The following is a 16,200-nucleotide window of genomic DNA, read 5'->3' as shown; positions in this document are numbered from 1 at the left end:
TTTATTGAATACTTACTGTGTATTGGGGATATAAAGAGTAATAAAACCATGATACTACTTCTGAAGAACTTACAATCTAATGAGAATAATAAGGTGTGTTTATGAAAACACAACAAACTGGTAGCATATACTTTTTGAAGCTGAAGAGATGTTCACAATCTGATCCAAACCAGCATCCTCTCACGCTAAGATTTTTGCATGTCATCCTAACCGGTTAAGAGGCAAAATACATGGCCATAATCGACAAGCATGTTCCATTCAAGCATGTGTATTTAACACATGCATTTAACATTCAAGCATGAATTTTGGAGTGATCATACTAAAATGGAAGTTGGATCATGACACTCTCCAAAACAGTCTTTTCCAATAACAACATCCTTTGAATGACTTATATCTTTTTGTCCAAACTCCTTCCTTAACTCTGACTTAATCTCCTATCTCCACCTCTACCTTGAGTTGGATGAATTTTTGTTGTGGATATATTTCTTATGCATGTAAAAAGGCTTAAGTGTAAGTGAGTAAAATGCAGAAGGATGAACTCTATATGTGTCTCAAGGTTCTTTCCAGGCTTATGATTCTAATTTAATCCCTATAGTACCTGGATTTCCAGATGATAGAAAACAGAATTAGTATGTCTAGAGGTTTCTCAACAGATCTATTTCATAATAATTTAAAAGACCAAAATTTGATTGGAATAAAAACATTTTGGTGTGTTTTGATGTTTCAGTGGTATTTTTCCCTCTCTCAGAGTATTTTTTCTGGAAAAGCAAAATTAATCTTTTGTGAATTCAGTCATAATTTTTCAGTTTAGTTGGATTTTTAAGGTTTTTCTGGGTGCACCAGCTGGACCTTTTGGATACTGCTCTTTTTCCACTGAAATGTTAGCAAGACCAAAGGAAGACCTACAACCAGCTGTTAGATTCACGTTTCCTTTGGATGATGTTTTGAAGTTCAAAAAAGGAACTTTGAGAATTTTAAACACAGCTGAGCAGAGTTTCCAAGAGGTAACATTGTAACACTACTTTTTTTCCTCCATATTTATTTTCTTGACTCCCAGTACAGATCCTGAATGCTGAGTGGTGAAGACGTTTATAGGCTCATTACTTTGTAGGGCAAAAAAAATGAAAGAACTAATTTCAAAGTTAAAACTTAAAAAAAAGGAGATAATTGTAGAAGTGAGGAAGGATGAATGAACAAGGATGATCATCCATTCATTCAGTGCATATATGAAAGTCTACTATGTACCAGACACTCCACTAAACACTGGAAACAAAGCAATGAATAAAATAGAATCAGTACCTACACTCATGGAACTTAGATTGCCTGGAACAGCGAGTAGAACATAATAGGCTCTTAAAAATAATTTGAATAGGGCTTCCCTGGTGGCGCAGTGGTTGAGAGTCTGCCTGCCGATGCAGGGGACACGGGTTCATGCCCCGGTCCGGAAAGATCCCACATGCTGCGGAGCGGCTGGGCCCGTGAGCCATGGCTGCTGAGCCTGCATGTCCGGAGCCTGTGCTCTGCGACGGGAGAGGCCACAACAGTGAGAGGCCTGCGTACCGCAAAAAATTAATTAATTAAAATAATAATAATAATAATTTGAATAAATGAATTTCTGTATTGTGGAGAAGAACTTGGGGGTAAGGGGCATTTTAGTGAAGAAGTGTGGAGTGTCCTGTTCATTGTATTTGAGATATTTCATTTAAAAAATGGAAACAAATAAAATATCTGTTAATGGGAAAAATGATTTAGTTATGGTAATACATAGAATGTAATACACTGGAGCCCTTAAAAATAATGACATACATAGATGTACGTCGGCTAACATAAAAGATGTTCTTTACCTAATGTCAAATTAAGCAAAGTAGGTCTTCCCTGGTGGCGCAGTGATTGAGAGTCCACCTGCCAATGCAGGGGACACGGGTTCGTGCCCCGGTCCGGGAAGATCCCACATGCCGTGGAGCGGCTGGGCCCGTGAGCCATGGCCGCTGAGCCTGCACGTCCGGAGCCTGTGCTCCGCAACAGGAGAGGCCACAACAGTGAGAGGCCCACATACCGCAAAAAAAAAGAAAAAAAAGTAAGCAAAATAGGCTGTAGAATAGGATGTATGAACGATTCCTTTAATCTAAGATTATTTACATTTGTGTAAAATATCTTGAGAGATGGTAGAGAAATGGTAATAAGGAATTATGTTTTCTAGGAGGTGAGTTTCCTGTGATCTTTCCTTTATCTTTTATGTATTTCTGTCTTTTGCAGTGACTATTTAAAAATAAGCTAATTTTAAATGTTTGGGATAAATTGATTTAAAAAAAATTTTTTTTAACTTAATATCTGTATCAGTAAACATAGTTACTGGTTGATGGTCCATTGTCCTGTAAATGTAAAAAATCTATCTAAGGAATTCTGCATTTTGTTTCTGGAAGAATATAATTAACCAGAAGGAAATGATTACATTTAACATTTACTGTTAATACTCAGAAGGTATAGTTTTAAAATGAACAAGAATGTTTCTTTAATGTATGTAATGGTTGAAAAATATTTAGTAGTAATTTTAATTTTGTTTTGTAGATACTTTGAGGAATGTCTACATAATTAGATGGTGGAGAGCTGAGAAAATTCTTAGGTTTTTTATGTATATGAAAACTTAGTTTGGATGTAGTTATTAATAGATATTATATTGAACTGCATTTTATATCTGAAGATTTGTTTTTGCCCTCTCCTTTGATTAGTATGACTTCTAAGTTTCTTAATTAGGGGAGAGAACATATGGATTTTGGGAGTCCTGATTACATCTGGTCAATATTCTTAGGTTTTCAAAGTATAGTCATGCAGGTCATATTGTTACTTCGTGACTGTTTTCTTAATTTCTTCCAATAATTTGTGTTTGTATCAGGAGAAATTAATGGACTCGTGAAAAATGTTCCATTTTACACATAGATTGTTTGTAACAAACTCATTTTATTAAAAATACTGTAGCAACTTTACTTTTTTTAATCCTTTAGAGGATCATGTTGACTCTAGTTATTGGAGTTCCAAATGATATGTGATTGAATATGAAAACTTGTCTCAGGGTCTGTTTATCTTTTTTAAATTATATTGTTAAATAATTGTTTAAATGATCATGTTAACCTTTAAAGGTTAACATTTGGTTTAACATTATTTAGGTATAAATGAAAGTATTATTCCTCTTCAAAATAAGAGTTTTTGTCAGGCCACAAAGTCCCTTGGACTGTGGTATGCTAAATTTGAAACAATTTTTTTCCCTAGATATTTAGCTATGTGCCATAGAAGGTGATTTTTTTAGATTGTTTCTCTCTTTCTCTTTTATTTTTTTTTCTTTTTATTTCTGAAAAGTAAGATGCCTATTCCAGTTTAGTGAATGTGGTAATATCAAATCCAGGTAGAATGGTACATTTCATCTTGTCTTCATTTTTTAAGGTGAGCTAGTTTATAAAATCGAGAATAAATCATTTTGTTAGATGTTGGCTCCCTTCTAGTATAAAAATAGTAATCTTTTTAGCAGTAAGTCATTCTATTGTAAATACTTTAAAATGTTTAAAAGTAATTTATAAAAAAAGGAATTATAGAAAAACTTAATGCCTAAATTAATACCATATACATGAATGATAGTTAGAATTTATAATTGGTATTTTGTTATAAAAGACATTTATTTGGATAAAAACATTGTTTACGTTAGTCTAAATGAAATGAATACCTTCTAATGATACTCATACTTTCCTTTATTGTACTCATTTATTTATTATTCAGCAATATTTATTAAGTGTCTGCTATATTATAGGCACTGTTCTAGATTCTGAGTGATACCAGTCAACAAAATAGAAATTATTGATCTCATGGAGCTTATACACTTGTAGAGAGAAAGAAACTAAACAAATATGTATGTCAGATGGTGATAAATGTTCTAGAGAAAGGTGACTACATCAAGGAAGGTAATAGGGAATGTCAGAGTGGGGAGTGTACCATTTTTATATAGAATGGTCAGGGAAGGTTTCACTGAGAGGGTGACACTGAATTTGATAAGGGAAGGACTATGGTGGATATTTGGGCAAGTGTGTTTCAGGCAAGAAGTTCAAAAGCCCTGTGTTGGGTACAGGCTCAGCATATTTAGAAACCTAAGAAATTAATTGTGTAATTATTTCTTTCACTTTTTTCTTTCCCAGTAGATTCTAAGGTCCACTAAAACAGTGGGGAAAGACCGTCTCTGTCTTGCTCATCATTGTATCCTTGGTACTCAGTATAGTGCCAAACACATGGTAGGCAGTGGGCCAGTGAATAACTATGGTTGAATTCATGAATGATGAGGGGAAATTTTGGAGGAATCCTTATTTTTTTTAAATTAAGTTCATACTGCTAAGATATTTAGAGCTTCAAAGGTCTTCTTAGGTGGAAAACAAGAGAGCTCTTGAGGAAGAATGATTCTTCTAAAGGTCACTGTTCATTATGGTAGCATTCTTGTGATGGTTTTTCTCTCTTATTCTAGCTATTGATAGGGTATCCTTTGTTTAGATGAATGGTCTAGACATGGGAAGATACTTGCTGTGGAAGACCTCCTTGCAGTAGAATCTGGACTCAAATAACTGGGTTGAAATTCCTGTTTGATGCTTGCTCGCTGTGTGACCCTCCCCCTTTATTTCCTTTTAATTGCCCTGGTTTTCTTATCTGTAAGACAGATGCTGTTATTTCAATTACAGTATTCTCTTAAACATTATCTCTTGCATATTGGGATTTTCTCATTAATCTTCTAATATACCACTCATGTAGACTATTTTTTTTTTTTTTTAAGAAAGTTACATTTAAGAAAATAGGACTTTGGAATCAGACATTCTTGGGTTCTATAAAAGTTCACTTCTTAAAGTTATCTGTTAACATGTGTCAGAGTTTTATCTAACTAATGAGGGAACAATCAGGAAGACCAAAGAACTGCTACTAAGAGTATTTGAGCATCAGGAGTGAATGTTTTCATTTAGGAAAGGGATGCCAAAATAAAATTGCAAAGCTACATAGAAGTCTCATTAACTTTCTGAAGGAAAAGGAAGCCATATCATCTTGGAAACTTGGAATGTAAAACAGTGAGTTCAATTTATATATCATCATGGTCTTTATCATCATCTCCAGTATCAGCAAACTGGATTGTTTCATCATCTCCAGCACCAAATATATCTTTTTCATTGATTTTAGCATGTTTTGGAAGCTTGCCATATACCTTCAGACTTACAGCTTTATCTGCATTGTATTTTGAAATTACATCAGCTTTGTTATCCTGATAGGCAGACCAACCAATAAGATATCTGAGGTATTTATTTAAACCATTTTCCTCATTTTTCCTTTGATATGGCATAGCCTCTTTACACATCAAAGCACATTGCTTCTACTCATTCATTTCCCAACGTTCTGATTACCTGAGCATACGCTTATTCATACGCTTTGCACACCAACCGTTTTTGGATTCATTTTCTTTCTTACCCTTGTACCTGTTTTTACCTTCTTTACCTTTATTCTTGGGCATGGCAATGCTTCCCAGCATCTCCAATTCCTTTCCTGTGGTGGCAGTGGCGGCTGCTCCTTGCACACAGGACAAAGTAGCACGTGGTAATATGGAACCACGTGTGTGGGAGAGTTTTGAGACTGAGCTTTTCTAAGACATACTTAGCAGCATCAAAATTCTTTTCTTGCCTCTTCCCTTTCTGTGTATGTTAATATTCTTAAGGTTTTCTGGGGACAGGTAAAGAGTAATCTTTACTCTTATGCTTTTTTAGCCTTATTACTAAGGTGGACCTCTCTGCTTGTGTCTTTACTGAATGTCCCAAGGATTCAATGAGGACTTTTTATCTTGTTTGTGAGAACATGGATGATTCCTGGCCCTGTGTAAGCTGGGAATTATTCACCTTTTATTACCTAGCAATTATTCTTTCCCAGAAGTTGTTTTTGCTCAACCTTAATTTGCATATGCAAATTGGTATTCAGGTAAAATTTAAGTGGAAATTCCCCTGCGCCCCCCCTTAAAAAAATTGGTCTTTTCATTGTTCTCTGACTTAAGGACTTCCCTCCCCCGCCCCCACCCCTGCCAAATAATTGCTGCTTTGGCCTTTCTGTGCTCTGACCTCACCTGTCTTTTCTTTTTTTTCTGTTTTTTTGGAATTTGGGGGTCATGGCTGAGACTGGCATCATAAATATGAGATTCATTAGTATATGATGGTATTGAAAGCTGTGAGAGTGAATTCAACTTAGAGATGAGTCTACGTAGAAAACACTCCAGAGTTCAGAGGTCAGGGAGTTGAAGGGAAATAAGCAAAGGTAATGAGAATGGGGAATCAGGTGGAGGAAATCTGGGAGAGAGTGGGCCATAGATGCCAATTAAAAAAAAAAGAGGGGAGATATGAAGGAGGAAGATATAAATCAGTTCAAATATTTCAGGTAATTAAGATGAGGACTGCAAATTTTTTTTTGACTTTTATTTTTTATACAGCAGGTTCTTATTAGTTATTTATTTTATACATATTAGTGTCTATATGTCAATCCCAATCTCCCATTTCATCTCACCACCACCACCACCCCCTCCCGCTTTCCCCCATTGGGGTCCATGTTTGTTCTCTACATCTGTGTCTCTATTTCTGTCTTGCAGACTGGTTCATCTGTACCATTTTTCTAGATTCCACATATATGTGTTAATATACGATATTTGTTTTTCTCTTTCTGACTTAATTCATTCTATAAGACAGTCTCTAGATCCGTCCACATCTCTACAAATGACCGAAATTCGTTCCTTTTTATGGCTGAGTAATATTCCATTGTATATATGTACCACATCATCTTCATCCAGTCGTCTGTCGGTGGGCATTTAGGTTGATTCCACAACCTGGCTATTGTAAATAGTGCTGCAGTGAATATTGGGTTGCATGTGTCCTTTTGAATTATGGTTTTCTCAGGGTATATGCCCAGTAGTAGGATTGTGGGGTCATATGGTAATTCTATTTTTAGTTTATTAAGGAATGTCTGTACTGTTCTTCATAGTGGCTGTATCAATTTACATTCCCACCAACAATGCAAGAGGGTTCCCTTTTCTCCACACCCTCTACAGCATTTATTGTTTGCAGATTTTCTGATGATGCCCATTCTAACCGGTGTGAGGTGATACCTCATTGTAGTTTTGGTTTGCATTTCTGTAATAATTAGTGATGTTGAACAGTTTTTCATGTGCTTCTTGGCCATCTGTATGTCTTCTTTGGGGAAATGTCTATTTAGGTCTTCTGCCCATTTTTTGATTGGGTTGTTTGTTTTTTTAATATTGAGATTTATAAGCTGTTTGTATATTTTGGAGACTAGTCCTTAGTCCGCTGATTTGTTTGTAAATATTTTCTCCCATTCTGAGGGTTGTCTTTTTGTCTTCTTTATAGTTTCCTTTGCTGTGCAAAAGCTTTTAAGTTTTATTAGGTCCCATTTGTTTATTTTTGCTTTTATTTCCATTACTCTAGGAAGTGGGTCAAAAAGGATCTTGTTGTGGTTTATGTCGAACAGTGTTCTTCCTATGTTTTCCTCTTAGAGTTTGATAGTTTCTGGCCTTACATTTAGGTGTTTAATCCATTTCGATTTATTTTTCTGTATGGTGTTAGGAATTGTTCTAAGTTCATTCCTTTATATGTAGCTGTCCAGTTTCCCCAGCACCACTTATTGAGGAGACTGTTTTTTCTCCGTTGTATATCCTGGCCTCCTTTGTCATAGATTAGTTGACCATATGTGCGTGGGTTTATCGCTGGGCTTTCTATCCTGTCCTTTGATCTATGTTTCTGTTTTTGTGCCAGTACCATATTGTCTTGATTACTGTAGCTTTGTAGGATAGTCTGAAGTCAGGGAGTCTGATTCCTCTAGCTCCATTTTTTTTTTTTCCTCAAGATTGCTTTGGCTATTTGGGGTCATTTGTGTCTCCATACAAATTTAAAGGTTTTTTTGTTCTCATTCTGCAAAAATGCCACTGGTAATTTGATAGGGATTGCCCTGAATCTGTAGATTGCTTTGGGTAGTACAGTCATTTTCACAATATTGATTCTTCCAATCCAAGAGCATGGTATATCTCTCCATCTGTTTGTGCCCTCTTTGATTTCTTTGATCAGTGTCTTATAGTTTTCTGAGTACAGATCTTTTGTCTCCCTAGGTAGGTTTATTCCTAGGTATTACATTATTTTTGTTGCAGTGGTGAATGCGATTGTTTCCTTAATTTCTCTTTCTGATCTTTTGTTCTTAGTGTATAGGAATGCAAGAGATTTCTGTGCATTAATTTTGTATCCTGTAACTTCACCAAATTCACAAATGAGCTCTAGTAGTTTTCTGGTGGCATCTTTAGGATTCTCTATGTATAGTATCATGTCATCTGCAAACAGTGATAGTTTTACTCCTTCTCTTCCAATTTATATTCCTTTTATTTCTTTTTCTTCTCTGATTGCCGTGGTTAGGACTTCAAAAACTATGTTGAATAATAGTGGTGAGAGTGGACATCCTTGTCTTTTTCCTGATCTTAGAGGAAATGCTTTCAGTTTTTCACCATTGAGAATGGTGTTTGCTGTGGGTTTGTCGTACATGGCCTTTATGATGTTGAGGTAGATTCCCTCTATGCCCACTTTCTGGAGATTTTTATCATAAATGGGTGTTGACTTTGTCAAAAGCTTTTTCTGCATCTATTGACATGATCATATGGTTTTTATTCGTCATTTTGTTAATATGGTGTATCACATTGATTGTTTTGTGTAGATTGGGGAATCCTTGCATCCTGGAGATAAATCCCATTTGATCATGGTGTATGATCCTTTTAATATGTTGTTGGATTGTATTTGCTAGTATTTTGTTGAGGATTTTTGCATCTATATTCATCAGTGATATTGGTCTGTAATTTTCTTTTTTGTATTATCTTTGTCTGATTTTGGTATCAGGGTGATGGTGGCCTCACAGAATGAGTTTGGGAGTGTTCCTTCCCTGCAATTTTTTGGTAGAGTTTGAGAAGGATGGGTGTTAGCTCTTCTTTAAATGTTAGATAGAATTCACTTGTGAAGCCATCTGGACTTTTGTTTGTTGGAAGATTTTTAATCACAGATTCAATTTCGTTACTTGTGATTGATCTATTCCTATTTTCTGTTTTTTCCTGGTTCAGTCTTAGAAGGTTATACCTCTAAGAATTTGTCCATTTCTTCCAGATTGTCCATTTTATTGGCTGAGAGTTGCTTGTAGTAGACTCTTATGATGCTTTGTATTTCTGTGGTGTCCATTGTAACTTCTCCTTTTTCATTTCTAATTTTATTGATTTGAGTCCTATCCCTCTTTTTCTTGAGGTTTATCAATTTTTTTCTAAAGGTTTATCAATTTTCTTTATATTCTCAAAGAACCAGCTTTTAGTTTTATTGATATTTGCTATTGTTTTCTTTCTTTCTGTTTCATTTATTTCTGCTCTGATTTTGTGATTTCTTTGCTTCTGATAACTTTGGGTTTTCTTTGTTCTTCTTTCTGTAGTTCCTTTAGGTGTAAGGTTAGATTGTTTATTTGAGATTTTTCTTATTTCTTGAGGTAGGCTTGTATTGGTATAAATTTCCGTCTTAGAACTGCTTTTGCTGCATTGCATAGGTTTTGGATCGTCATGTTTTCATTGTCATTTGTTTCTATGTATTTTTTTATTTCCTTTTTGATTTCTTCAGTGATTTCTTGGTTATTTAGTAGCGCACTCGTTGGCCTCTATGTGTTCGTGTTTTTTACATTTTTTTTCCCTGTAACTCATTTCTAATCTCATAGTGTTGTGGTCAGAAAAGATGCTTGATATGATTTCAATTTTCTTAAATTTACTGAGGATTGATTTGTGACCCAAGATGTGACCTATCCTGGAGAATGTTCTGTATGCACTTGAGAAGAAAATGTAATCTGCTGGTTTTGGATGGAATGTCCTATAAATACCAATTAAATCTCTCTGGTCTGTTGTGTCATTTAAAGCTTCTGTTTCCTTATTTATTTTCTGTCTGGATGATCTGTCCATTGGTGTAAGTGAGGTGTTAAAGTCCTCCACTATTATTGTGTTACTGTCGATTTCCTCTTTTACGGCTGTTAGCATTTACCTTATGTATTGAGGTACTCCTGTGTTGGTTGCATATATATTTATAATTGTTATGTATTCCTCTTGAATTGATCCCTTGATCATTAGGTAGTGTGCTTCCTTGTCTCTTGTAACATTCTTTATTTTAAAGTCTATTTTATCTGATACGAGTTTTGCTACTCCAGCTTTCTTTTGATTTCCATTTGCATGGAATATCTTTTTCCATCCCCGTACTTTCAGTCTGTATGTGTTCCTAGGTCTGAAGTGGGTCTCTTGTATCAGCATATATATGAGTCTTGTTTTTGTATCCATTCAGCAAGCCTGTGTCCTTAGGTTGGAGCATTTAATCCATTCATATTTAAGGTAATTATCGATATGTATGTTCCTATGACCATTTTCTTAATTGTTTAGGGTTTGGTTTTGTAGGTCCTTTTCTTTTGTGTTTCACGTTTAGAGAATTTCCTTTAGCATTTGTTGTAAAGATGGTTTGGTGGTGCTGAATTCTCTTAGCTTTTGCTTGTCTGTAAAGCTTTTGATTTCTCCATTGAATCTGAATGAAATCCTTGCCAGGTAGATTAATCTTGGTTGTAGATTCTTCCCTTTCATCACTTTAAATATATTGAGTACTCTCTTCTGGCTTGTAGCGTTTCTGCTGAGAAATCAGCTGTTAATCTTATGGGAGTTCACTTGTATGTTATTTGTCATATTTCCCTTGTTGCTTTTAATAATTTTTCTTTGTCTTTAATTTTTGTCCGTTTGATTGCTATGTGTCTCGGCATGTTTCTCCTCGGGTTTATCCTGCCTGGGACTCTCTGCGCTTCCCGGACTTGGTTGGCTATTTCCTTTCCCATGTTAGGGAAGTTTTCAACCATAATCTCTTCATATATTTTCTTGGGTCCTTACCCTCTCTCTTTTCCTTTTGGGACCCCTATACTGCAAATGTTGGTGTATTTAATGTTGTCCCAGAGGTCTCTTAGGCTGTCTTCATTTCATTCTTTTTTCTTTATTCTGTTCTGCAGCAGTGAATTCCACTATTCTGTCTTCCAGGTCACTTATCTGTTCTTCTGCCTCAGTTATTCTGCTGTTGATCCTTCTAGTGTAGTTTTCGTTTCATTTATTGTATTGTTCATCTCTGTTTGTTTGTTTTTTAATTCTTCTATGTCTTTGTTAAACATTTCTTGCATCTTCTCGATCTTTGCCTCCATTCTTTTTCCAAGGTCCTGGATCATCTTCACTATCATTATTCTGAATTCTTTTTCTGGAAGTTGCCTATCTCCATTTCATTTAGTTGTTTTTCTGGGGTCTTGTCTTGTTCGTTCATAGTCCTCTGCCTTTTCATTTTGTCTGTCTTACTGTGAATGTTTTATGTTCCACAGACTGCAGGATTGTAGTTCTTCTTGCTTCTGCTGTCTGTCCTCTGGTGGATGAGTCTATCTAAGAGGCTTATCCTCACCTGTCTTTTCAACTCAGCAATGTACTGACTTCTGTTTGGGTTTCTGCTCCAGCATCCTGCAGTCCCAAAAGTCCTTTCAGAAAGACATGCTAGGTAATTATCTGGCTCACCTTTTTTGTTTCCCTTTTTTTTGAAATCACTTTTGAGCTACCTGTTGTCCAATGTCATATATGTAGTTTGTCCAGTTTTCTAGTTGCTTACATATCAAAATTAATTCTGGATTATATTACTCCCTGATGGGTGAAAGTAGAGATCTCTTAACACTTTTAAATTGAAGAATGATATTCTTAGCAAGTGATACATCCTGCACATCCTGTAAATAAAACCTGCTTTGGCTGCTTTTCGTCTAATACTAGTTACTAGTCAACTGATGCATTAAATTAAAGTTAGTATAACCCTAACTAATAGGCTGATTATTTTGGGTACTTTTATGCCTCTCTGAAGAGCACTGTTTGTTATATGGTACTTTTTTTCGATTGAACATGATTCAATATAGCTAAAAAACAAAAACAGAAACCTTAACATAACTCTTACTTAGTATAGAAACTTTTTGCTAATAAAAAACAAATCTGTTTTATATTCCATCTATTGAGATACAGTGAAATAGTATAAATTTAGTACTGCTCATTATTTCTTTAAAATTCTTCCAATTAGTTTAAAAGCATTGGTAATTGGAAGTAGAATGTAGATATAAACTGGTGTGAAGTTGAGAATGTCTCATTAAGTTTGGAATTTAAAAAAAGGATGTATTTGGTGAAGAACAATACAGTGAGCCTAAAGTGTTTTTCTTTTTTTTTTTTTTTAAAGGATCTGAGGTGCTCATGAAAGGGTTAAAGACGTATGCGTATGGTTGTTTCGGTTGGCAACATGAGCTTCATCCTTCATCATTAGTGTTTACAGTGTTTCAGTTACTATACTAGGTACAAGGTGCCCTATCTGGTAGTCATTTTTTTTTTCTATGGTGTTCTTAGTTGAGAGACTTGAAATTCTTAGGGGAATGTTTGAAAATGAGTCAGTAGTAGCATTGTGATTTGAATGTTGTGTGCTCAGGCTTAAAGAAGGCATTTTTGTCTCTAGCATCAGAATTGCCTGTAAGTAAATCTTAAGAAAAAATTCTGAAGAAATTTATAGCCATGATTTACATATCTCTCAAGGGATAAGGGTCAGGGTTATAATTATAGTTGAGAGAACTATAAATGCACTAACTCTAACAGATGGTACCAAAATGTCTGAATTTTTGTTACTTTTATTATTTCTTAAAAACTGTTTAATGATACCTGTAAAAATTACTGCTTCTAGATACAGCTATTAGGTTTGGTACAGCAAAAGATTGTTTAACTCTTTAATTTTTTTGATAGCAGATACAAAATGCAGATACCTAATTATTCAAAATCTTTCAGATACTAACGACTGTTCACTTGTGAGAAAATTTAAACTGATATATGACAGCCACTAGATCCATTTGTCAAACCTGCTTTTGGTTTTGGTCTGTTCTTGCTGAAAGAGATGTGTCTACCCATAGTGTTACCTAGGTGACATGGATGCACTGCATTTCATCTTTCTAAATTGTTTACCATTGAAATTCATGGATTAGGTTTGTTATTTTGGTTGCGTGTTCCCTTGTTACTTTGCTACTAAAGAGTCATAATCCCTCAATAATAATGGTTTTGGTCAGCCAAGCCATATTGCTTTGATTCATTTGAAGTCGAGAACAGGACTCCATAACGAAATAGATCTGGCTATGAATCTTGGCTCCTTCTGGCTTTGTGACCTTAGGTGAATTACTTAACCTCTGCTGGTATATTTGATATTAGTATAGTTTACTAGTTAAATGAGTGAACACTGGAGCCAGTTTGTGAGGATTTGAATCCTGGTTGTGCTACTTAATAAGCTGTGTAACTTTGGGCAGGTCACTAACTTTTCTGCTTCCTCTTTCTCATCTGCAAATTAGAGATAATTATAGTATGTATCTGTATAACACTTGGAGTGTTTTATACCTACCTGGCATGTAGTGAGCACTCATACATGTTTGCTAGTATTATTTTCTATAAAATGAGGACAGAAATAACATAATAAAGATGTTATGAGGCCTGAATGAATAAATAAATAAAACACTTTGCACAGAGACTTAGTAAATGTTCAGTAAATGATGGTACTCTAAGGGGATTAATATTATGATGATGCAGCAGATGTGCCTGTGAAGTAAGCGTAGATTCAGGATTTGTAACTGAAGAGACCATACTGGAGCTTCGTTGCTAATTGGTGAGGACAACACAGTGTGTTCCAACATTCTGTTAGGTCACTTATACAGAACAAATCATCTTTTATATCCTAGCTGGTGCACAAGATGTGGTAGATGAAAAATTCTATCCAATAAGACTTCAGAATTGCAATCTTGGTGTACCTACTGTAATACAGTTTGGGATTGGCCACACTCCACAGCTGGCCAAGGAAGTAAAAGCATTTATTGGGAAAATCTTTTACATCAGCCATATTAAAGATACAATATAAAACTTTTCTCAATATGAAGGGTTATTTAGAAGTTTTGAAAAACGGATAGCGAGTCATGATGCAGGCTCCTATGATTCTACCCAACTCTAAAATCTGTTTTCCCCTTCTGTAGTAATAGAATCCTGATTTTTTTTTTTAGCTTAGGCACATTGATGCCTGGAAGAAAAGACTATATTTCCCAGCTATGTGACTAAGTTCTGGCAAAAGAAATAAAAGTAGAAGCATTATGTGTATTCTTGCACTGATTCAGCTGTAAGAGACCCCATTTTGCTGTTCAGTTTCTTTTCTTCTTTTTGACCTGTATTGAAGACATGGAAACTGGAACTTTAGCAAACATTTTGGGCCATGAGGTGATCTTGATGATGGAAGTTAGGTACCTAGAGTGGTGGAAAAGTTAGAAGCTTTGGCCCCTGAGGATACTTGCAACCACTGTCTCCTATATCACCTATCTGTAGACAACTTTTACAAAAGGAAAAAACAAACCTCAATCTTGTTTAAGCCAAGTTACTGCTGTGTTTGGGTATTCTGTAATGTGTAGAATATATTCCTGAGGGGAAGGAGCATAAATAATAAAGCACCACTGAGATTTAATGGCTGTTGTACAACGTGGGGTGTGTGGGGGAACTTAAGATAAATGAGAATTGAAGGGGAGTAGCATAAATGACTCAGGGATTGAGAAGATTGTGGATCTACTTTGATTATACTGGTGAAATTTTATTAGATTAATGGGAAACATGAAACTATTTTATGGGAAAAATATTTTAACAATACAGTAACATTTGTACAATTAGTTTTTAAATTACATTTTGTTGGATATTGGGGGTGGTTAGAGGAGCTGGCAAAATTGATGGCGGAGCATAAATCATTTTTGTCATTAGAATATTAACAATTTTTCATAGGTTGCTATTGTTAGGTTGTTATGCTATTGTTAAATGAAGTACTCATAACTTCGTAGTTTTTTTCTGGTAAATATATTCTTATTAATGCTACTTCGGGTGTCTCCTCTAAAAATTTTGGATTGGCAAATATGGAAAAAAATTTAGAAGACATTGGATTAGCTATTTTCTGTAGAAGAGGTTGAGAAGAGATTATTTTGAAGCCTATACAGCAAATGGTTGAGATTATTTCACTCTTTTACATAAAGCTTATTCTAAAAAGTTGATTATGTATTGATACCTGGGCCCTCACTTTTAAATGGTTTGTGTGACACCAGAATAATTGACTTGACATATTTAATTCAGTAGCTTTGGATAGACAAAGGTTTAGATGCCTGAGCTGAGAATGTTACAGTCTCTTTAATCATGTTGCCTAATTTATGATTTGGTTTTATTTGGGTAGTGTGGAATTATAGGCCTAGAAAGACTTCAGGAGGTCATATATTTTATTGTAGTTTATCAAATGTGTTTCCTATATAGTTTTGATCTTTGTTTTTCCTTGTGGATCTATTCATTCCTTTCCATATATCTCTTATCATTTAAATTTTGTTTATTTAAAGGTTAGTAACAATTAAGTACTGTACATACTTTACTCGTCATTTTTTATCATCTTATTTCCTTTTCTTCTTTGTTTTATAGATTTTCCTGGACAGTACACGTAACTTGAGTGGTGTGGAAATACCGCATACTCTCAAATCTCTAGCTATCCATTCTATGTGATAGAATATCTTCTTCAAGAATAAATTCCTTTTGGTGATGGCAGTATAATATTCCATTATAATATTATTAGTTTTTCAGTCTTTAATATAAATCTTTGCTAATTTGGAGTATCTGATGTGTCTAATTTGATGTGTTTTAACGTATCTTTACTTAGTAATGAACTTGAATATCCATCTGTCTATCTATATTTTAATCATTTGTATCAACCGCATAATAAAGTCTTCGGCACGAGGGCTTAACTTACTTGGTTTTGAATTCTGTGTCTTCTAGTTACTAATTATGTGACCTTGAATATGTTTTTGTAATTGATTGGCAGCATAGTGTCATGAAAGGGCATTAAATTTATAGACAAAAGACGTCTACTCTGACCTTAGCTTATACTAGCTTTGTAAATGCTTTGAGCAAATTACTTAATTGGTGTGAGCTACAGTTCCTCATCTGTAAAGGGGTGGCAAATCATAATTATAGTTTTTTTTGAGGAATAAATTGAAATC

The 16,200-nt window shown here is 34.9% G+C and overlaps 1 protein-coding gene and 1 pseudogene across 10 annotated transcripts in view; one reads left to right on the top strand and one right to left on the bottom strand.

The window, feature by feature from the left end:
* The window catches only part of FUT8 (fucosyltransferase 8), a 324,684-nt gene that overhangs the window by 132,604 nt on the left and 175,880 nt on the right, over nt 1-16,200 (top strand). The window contains exon 1 of one of the 10 annotated variants that reach the window (XM_067733095.1): nt 980-1,004. The exons of the other annotated variants lie outside the window; for them this stretch is intronic. The gene's annotated coding sequence lies outside the window, so the exon portion shown is untranslated. Of the gene's footprint in view, nt 1-979; nt 1,005-16,200 lie in introns of those variants that run through there. 10 annotated transcript variants of the gene reach the window in all.
* Nucleotides 5,101-5,527, bottom strand: LOC137225749 (eukaryotic translation initiation factor 1A, X-chromosomal-like; annotated as a pseudogene).

This window comes from Pseudorca crassidens, chromosome 1 (genome assembly GCF_039906515.1).
Source record: "Pseudorca crassidens isolate mPseCra1 chromosome 1, mPseCra1.hap1, whole genome shotgun sequence".
NCBI lineage: Eukaryota > Metazoa > Chordata > Mammalia > Artiodactyla > Delphinidae > Pseudorca > Pseudorca crassidens.
The sequence above is the reverse complement of the archived record's forward strand: the minus strand, read 5'-3'. Positions and strand labels throughout refer to the sequence as shown.